The following is a 7,691-nucleotide window of genomic DNA, read 5'->3' on the forward strand; positions in this document are numbered from 1 at the left end:
GGGGCTGTCACCACAGACCTGTGCACTGAATGTGTTTGCGCCGCCTCCAAAGCCTGCGGGGTGCTCCTGAGTCCAGGTCACTGACACTGCACACTTGGGAGTTCAGCTGGCCTTTGGCCTCCTGCACTGACCGAAAATTTGTTTCCCAGCCGGTGTCTGAGCTTTGGGGGGCAGTGGGTCCACGTCCACACCGACAGAAGCCCGGCTGCCTCAGGGCCCACCATGGAGGCCTGGGGAGGATGTGGGGCTGCGTCCACGCTGACGGGAGCCTGGTCTCCTCAGGACACTCTGTGGAAGTTTCCAGAGGATGTGGGGCCGTATCTACACTAACAGCAGTCCAGCCCCCTCAGGACTGGTGTCTGGAGGAGAAGGTGAGGAGAAGCCGCTTCAGCGGGGACTGACGAGGGGGTGTATGTTGTCAGGACCCCATGGAGGAAGGGCGCGCTGGGGCTTCTGTGGTTTTGTGTGAGGTGATGTGGCCTCCTGTGGGGCTGTGCTTGGGGCTATGGGGTTCCCCCTTCCTGGGCTCGGATGTACCCCAGGTCCTGCGTCTGTGTCTATGCATCTGTGGATTCGGTTCCTGGGGCTCCTCAGATGGTCTGCAGTCAGGGTGTGGCCGCCCACCTCGGGGGTTGTGTGCTCTCCTCCTTACCCCGTCTCAGCCCTGCGGGGTCCTTCCTGCGTCCATACCTGCTCCAGGGCTTGTCCAGAGTCTGGGAGTTCGGGAGTGACAGCGTGGACTCTGTAGATGACTTTGGGGAGAGTAGGTATTTTCCTGATGTCGGCTCTTCCCTGAGCCAAGCACAGAGTGTCTCCCCATCTCCATGGGTCTCCCTCCATGTCTGTTTTCAGTGTCGCTCGGCTGTCAGAGGACAGGTCTGTCACTTCCTGGGGACTCCTAGGGGTCTTGATCTTTTGGACGCAGCAGAAAATGAGATTGTTCTCTGTAGTCTCTTTCTGATGGTTCCTTCCGAGCATGTAGAGATGCCATTGATTTATGTGCATTGAGTTTGTTCCTTGAAAATTTCTTGAGTTCATTATTTCCATTTGTCTTAAACTCAAACTGCCAGTTATTTGAGCAGCAACATGGGTTTCTTTGGGAAGAGCAGAAAATGGCAATCTGGGCTGAGCAAGCTACGGACACACCACAGGCAAGTGCAAGAAACAAAGGAGAGGAACATTATTTCATGGAGAAGGAAGAAGTTGGGGTGGTTGCTGGGAAGGCAAGTCCCCTGGAGAAAGAAAGACAGGGGTTCGGGGTGATGGAGGATTCTTACCGGCTGAGGTGTGGGGATGGTGATTTCTTGTAGGAGATGAAACTCCAGCTTCCATTGTGGGGCCTGGAACGGATGAGTCTCTCCTGTGGGGGATTGCAATGTGGGGTCTGTAATTGACAGTTGTTCCTGTAATGGACACTGAGTGCCAGGTGCCCCCTTCCAGCCTCCCTTTCTGGCCTCCCCAGTCTGCTTTACTGAGGCTGCTTTTCCTGCTTTTGCATAGTTCTAACCAGGTCGTGGGGGAATGTTGTAGAAAACTGGAACCAAAATCCCACTGCTTCTACTGCACCAGACACGGGGCCCCCCCAGTTTAATCCTCCCACAAGTCTCTTGCTAACATATGGCCTCCTCCAAGGGCCAGTGGCCTCTCCATGGAGGGTGACCTGGATCTGGGAGGGCTTGGCCTCCATCCGAGGTCTGATGTCCTCTCTGCTTCTGTGACGTGGTGCTAACGTGGATGTTTGGAAGAGTCGTTTACACTGTGGTGATTTCAAATCTGCAGTAACTTGTCACAGCCGCACAAATATGCTTTATCTCCACATTCAGAGTCCCCAGCTGTCATTTCTTTATCATGTTTGCCACTTCATGTGGGCTACTTTGGTGCATTTTACCCCAAATGGACATTGTCCCGTGGAACCACCATGGAACCCCAAGTGAGGAAATCATGATGGTTCCTACATTTGAACCCAGACCACAGGCCCACTGCAGCTGTCACCACCCGCCCGATGGTCTGAAATGTCTTCTCCATTTGGATTCCGTTTTCTTCTTCTGGAGCTTCCTCTAGGGCTTTCCCTTATTTGGGTAACCTTGATGGACTTAAGGAGCCCAGACGACTCCCATCTGAGTGGTATTTCTTTCTTTTCTTTTTCTGAGTGGTATTTCTATATGGCTTATGGCACCGGGGCTGTTTTCAGTGTCCGTCCACGTTGTGACATGCGTCAGTCCTTCATTCACTTTTTCACCGTGACTAAACATATGAACGTTGACCCCTTAAAACATTGCAGGTACACAGTTCCCTGGCCTTAGCTGAGTTCCCACGGTTGGACATCATTCCTCAGAACTTTCTCATTCTCCCCGAGGGAGTCTGTGTACATGAAACACCGACTCCCCATTGTCCTTTCCCCTTGGCCCCTGCAGCCACATCCAGCTTTGTGTCCCAGACGTGTCAACCAAGTGGAAGCAAGTAGCATCTGTCCTTCCGTGACTGGCTGATTTCACTCAGTGTAACGACTTCCAGGTTCAATCCGTGTTGTAGCCTGTGTGAGAACTCCTTCGTTTTTAAGGCTGAATCGTGTTCCATGCCGTATAAACCACATTTTGTTTATCCGTTCATCTGTCAGTGGATACTTGGGTGGCTTCCACCTTTTGGCTGTTGTGAGAAATGCTGCTCTGAATAAGGGTCCTTCTACTTTCAATTTTGGGGGCATATAGGCTGCAGTGGAATTCTGTGTTTAATATTTTAAGGAACCATCATATTTTTTCCTCCACAAATGAACCATTTTGCTTCATTCCTTCATAGGGCAGAACAAGATAGCCATTTATGGATCTACCTCATTTTGTTTACCCTTTTCCCCATGGATGGACATTCGCATAGTTTCTGGGTTTTGCCTCTTGTGAACACTGCTGCTATGAATATTCCTGTACATTTCTGTGTGTTTGAACCAGTGTTTTCAATATTGGGGGTATATATCTAGGAGTGCAATTGTTGAACCGTATGGTAATCCCGCTTTGATCTATTTGAGTAAATGACAAACTGTTTTATACGTAGTCTGTACCATTTTTCACAAGCGAGGTTTAAGAGTTTCAGTTTCTCAACATCCTTTTGTTATTTTTAGTTTTCTTGGTCATAGTGATTCTGCATGTGTAAAAGCACATCTGACTGGTTTGAATCCTCATTTCCATAAAGACTAATGATGTTTAACATCTACTCATGTGCTATTCACCATTTGTATGATTTCTCTGGAGAAGGGTCTATCCAAGTCCTTTGTCCATTTTAAAAAAATGGCATTGTCTTTTTGTTGAGGAATTGTAAAAGCTCTTTACATATTCTGGGCAATAGCCTCTTATTAGATAAATAATGTGCAAATATTTCTTTCCATTCTGGGGGCTGTCTTTTCACTTTCTGGATGTATTTTCTGATGTACAAATATTTTTAATTAATTTTTTTACATTTCTTTTTTTAAGAGTGAGTGAGAGAGAGTGTGAGAGTGGATGGGGCAGAGGGAGAAGAAAAGAGAATCTTAAGCAGGCTCCACACTGAGTGTGGGGCTTGATCTCATGACCCTGAGATCATGATCTGAGCCAACATTAAGAGTCGGATGCTTAAATAACTGAGCTACCCAGGTGTGCAGGACAGATTCTTAATTTTGAGGATATTATTTTATCTATTTTTTTCTTTCCCTTCTTATGCTTTGGTGTCCGATCTTAAAGCATTGCTACATTCAAGGTTATGAAGATTCATCCCCGTTTTTTTCTTCTAGGGTTTATAATTTTACCTCTTAAATTGAAGCCTTTAACTTACTTTGAGTTAATATTTATATGTGGTATGAGGTAAGGGTCCAGTTCCATTCCTCTGTACATGGATAGCTGATTGTCTAGCACCCTTTGTTGAAAAGACCGTTCTTTCCCCCATGTGTAATGCTGTCCACCCTTGTCGATATTCAGAGGACCATAGATGAAGGGATTTATTTCTGGGCTCTCAGTTAAATCCCACTGATCCGTATGCATACTTGAAAAATTTTATTTTACTTATTAAAATTTTTTAAATTTAAATTCAATTAATTAACATATAATGTAGTATTTATTTCAGGGCATATGCATACTTTTACAACAGTATCACAATGTTTTAATTATTGTTGCTTTGTATTAAGATTTGAACTTTGGAAGTATGACCTTTCACCTTTTATTTTCTTTTTCAAGATGGTTTTGGTTGTCTGTGGTCCCTTAATAGTCACATAACTGTTACAATTAGCTTGTCTATTTCTTCCCAAAGGCCTTTGTGGAATTCCTTGGGAACATATTGAATTCCCACATTGCATCGTGTACTGTTGCCATTTCATCAGTAGTATGTCTTTTCATCACCATGGGGTCTCCTCAGATTTATTTAGGTTTCCCTTACTTTCTTTCAGCAATGCTTTGTAATTTTCAGTGTACAACACTTAACACCTTGATGACATCTATTCCTAAGTATTTGGTCAATGTTGATCCCTAAAATGGAATTGTTTTCCTAAATTCCTTTTTGGATGATTCATTGCTAGTGTATACAAATAAGAGAGATTTTTGTGTATTGATATTTTGTCCTGTAACTTTGTGGAATTAGGAGATGGGCTGTAATCATTTTTTGTTGATTCTTCATGAAGCTCTCTGTGTAAGATAATGCCATCTCTGGTCTCTGAATAGACGTAGTTCTACTGTTTCCTTTCACATGTGGATTCCTTATTTCTTGCCTTCTTGTTCTGGGTAGAACTTTCAGTGCAATACTGAGTAAGGAGTGAAAGCCAGCTTGATGGACTTGTTTGTGATTTCAGAGTAGGGCTTCAGCCCTCAAAATTGAGCATGATGTTTGATTTGGGTTAGGGTGGGCTTAGGGTTGGGGTCTCCCTGTCCTCCGCTGTACAGAGCCCATTCTTCTCTGGTAACCAGCAGAGTGATCTTTTCAGAACAAAACCTTTGATCCTCTCTGTGACCCACTCCCCAGCTGCCCATCCTCTCCAGGCTCATCTCCCCCACCATATCCCCCAGCCCCTGTGGGCCTCCCTGGTGTGTCCCACATGTGCCTTGGACGGGACTCCAAGCCTTTACATTCTCTCTGCCCTCTGCCAGGAGCACCTTTCTCTCCCCCTGCTTCATGTCTGGCTTTTTCCCCCATTGGCTGGACCTAGACTTGCTCCCTGGCAACCTGACTCATTTCTGCTGGGTGTGTGTGGCCTTGTCCCTTATTTAAATGTAGTGCCCATGTTCCCTGTGTGAGTGATTACTAAGCTGCCAGGTATGGGGCAGGCACAGGGAAATACCCTTAGTGCCCGTGTGAAAAAAATCAGTCTCAGGACACCTGGGTGGCTCAGTCATTAAGCATCTGCCTTCAGCTCAGGTCATGATCCTGGGGTCCTGGGGTCAAACCCCGCCATGTTGGGCTCCCTGCTCAGTGGAGAACATGTCTCCCACTAACCCTGTTTGTGTTTCCTGTCTAGCTGTCTCTCTCTCTGCCACGTAAATAAATAAAACCTAAAAAAAACCAGTCTCAGAGGGGCTCACCACCCTTGCCGACAGTATAGGATCTGCTGTCCCTGTAGTCAGTCCCTTCAGAGAGACAAGACTTCCAACTTCTTGGGCCTGGGTAGGTGTAGACCTGGACCTGGAAGCTTCCAGGATTCATGGCTGGGGACTAAGCAAGCCCCCTCTTCTTCCAGCAGTCCCTTTTCCCCTTCCCTGCCAATGGGCCGGGCCTGATTCCTGATCTGGGGTAGTTCAAGGGTGACCCCTCCTAGGTATAGCAGTGGTTGACTGATGGACCTTGTCAGCAATAGGCCCAGTAGCCTTTACAGGGAGACCCTATGGGGGTGGAGACAGCTCTATAGGGCCAGTGACAGCCCCCTCAAAGCAAAGTGGGGCAGGAGGCCAGCCCTCCTGATTCTAGCCAGTCTGTAGGCTGTAGAAAGGAGGGCTGTGCCCAAAGGTGCTCTGCTCCAGGCAGGTGGGGACAGGATGTGGAGGGGGTCGGCCGGGGGAGGGCACCTGCAGGGTTTGCCTGGGAGCTCAGCACAGTGAGACTGTTTCTGGCACCAGCACACTGACGGTGGGGTTGGTTTCCTGCCTCTGAAGCCTCAGGCTCCCCTTTACACGATGGGGTGCTGATGGGTAACATCTCTGGGTGTAGATGTTAGGGAGGCCCCACAAGCAGACTTGCTCAGGACAGACTGGGAGAGTGGCTGTTGCTTAAAGCAGCTCAGGGCCTGCCCCCTTGAAGAAGGTGCACACGTCCATGGCCCCCAGCTCTGGGGTCCTGTTGCCAGCCTCTGACAGTGACCCTCCTCCTGCCTTGTCCCCCTTCCCTGTAGATAGGTGGTCTTTCTGGAGCTTCTCCTGCAGGGGGCACAGAAGCCCATCATGGTGGGACACAGGGTCACTTACTAGGTCCACACTGATGACTGTGTGCCCCTCCCTGGAAGGGCTGGTAGATGGTGGACCTTGAGGTCCCCGGCACCCCACACTGGCAGGACGTGTCCATGCAGTGCATGGTGATGGTCAGCCACTTTTGTGAGCAGCGCTTTCTCCATGAGATGGATGACCTTGTGTATGCAGATGTGGACATGAAGGCCTACGACCATGTGGGCATGGTGATCCTGTCCCCCCTCTTTGGCACCCTGCACCCCAGTTTCTACTTGGTGTCCTGTGAGGACTTCAGCTACCAGCACTGGCCACAGTCCCAGGCCCATTTCCCTAGGGACCAGGGCGATGTTTACTACATGGGTTTCTTTAGTTTCTGATGGGGGCCTTTTTTGGGGCGTTGGTGGTGGAGGTTCACCGACTGACCTTGGCCTGTTACCAGCAGGGGGTCAACATGGCCAATGGGATCGAGGTTGTGTGGCATGACAAGAGCCATTTAAACAGGTACCTGCTGAAACACAAGCCCATTAAGGTGCTATCCATGTTGGACCTGTGGGATCCGTGGTAGCTGGGCTGCCGTCCTTCCCCCCAACCCTGCCACATCATGAAGAAGCTGATTTGGGCGTGCCCAAGGATTAACAAGACATTCAGGACTCATGAGAGGACCTGTGGGACCCACGGCAGCTGGGTTTTTCCCTGGAGACCCTGTGGGACCCGTGGGTGCTGGGCTTTCCCCAGTGGACCTGTGGGACCTGCAGCAGCTGGGCTATTCCCTGGAGGACCTGTGGGACCCGTGCTGCTGGGCTGTCTCCTATAGGACCTGTGGGACCTGTGGCTTCTGGACTGTTTCCTGGAAGACCTGTGGGACCCGCGACTGCTCGGCTGTCCCCTATAGGACCTGTGGGACCCGCAGCTGCTGGACTGTTTCCTGGAGGGCATGTGGGATCCGTGGCTGCTGGGCTTTCACCTGAGGACCTGTGGGACCTGCAGCTTCTGGACTGTCCCCTCTAGGACTTGTGGGGCCCATGGCTGCTGGGCTGTCCCCCGGAGGACCTGTGGGACCTGCGGCTCCTGGACTGTCCCCTCTAGGACCTGTAGGACCCGTGGCTGCTGGGCTGTCCCCAGAGGACCTGTGGGACCTGTGGGTCCTGGGCTGTCCCCTGGAGGACCTGTGAGACCCATGGTAGCTGAGCTGCCCACCCCCCCTTTCATGAAGAAGCTGATATTCAGGCCATGCCCAAGAATCAGCAGGACATCCAGGACTCATGAGGGGCTGTCCCGTCTCCATCGGGGGCGCTGTCCTGAGCT

General features: G+C 49.9%; 1 pseudogene; it reads left to right on the forward strand.

Moving 5' to 3' along the window:
• Window positions 1-1,918: 1,918 nt before the first annotated feature.
• On the forward strand, window positions 1,919-6,951 carry LOC123934181 (annotated as a pseudogene).
• Window positions 6,952-7,691: the final 740 nt, after the last annotated feature.

Source organism: Meles meles, chromosome 21 (assembly GCF_922984935.1).
Source record: "Meles meles chromosome 21, mMelMel3.1 paternal haplotype, whole genome shotgun sequence".
Lineage (NCBI taxonomy): Eukaryota > Metazoa > Chordata > Mammalia > Carnivora > Mustelidae > Meles > Meles meles.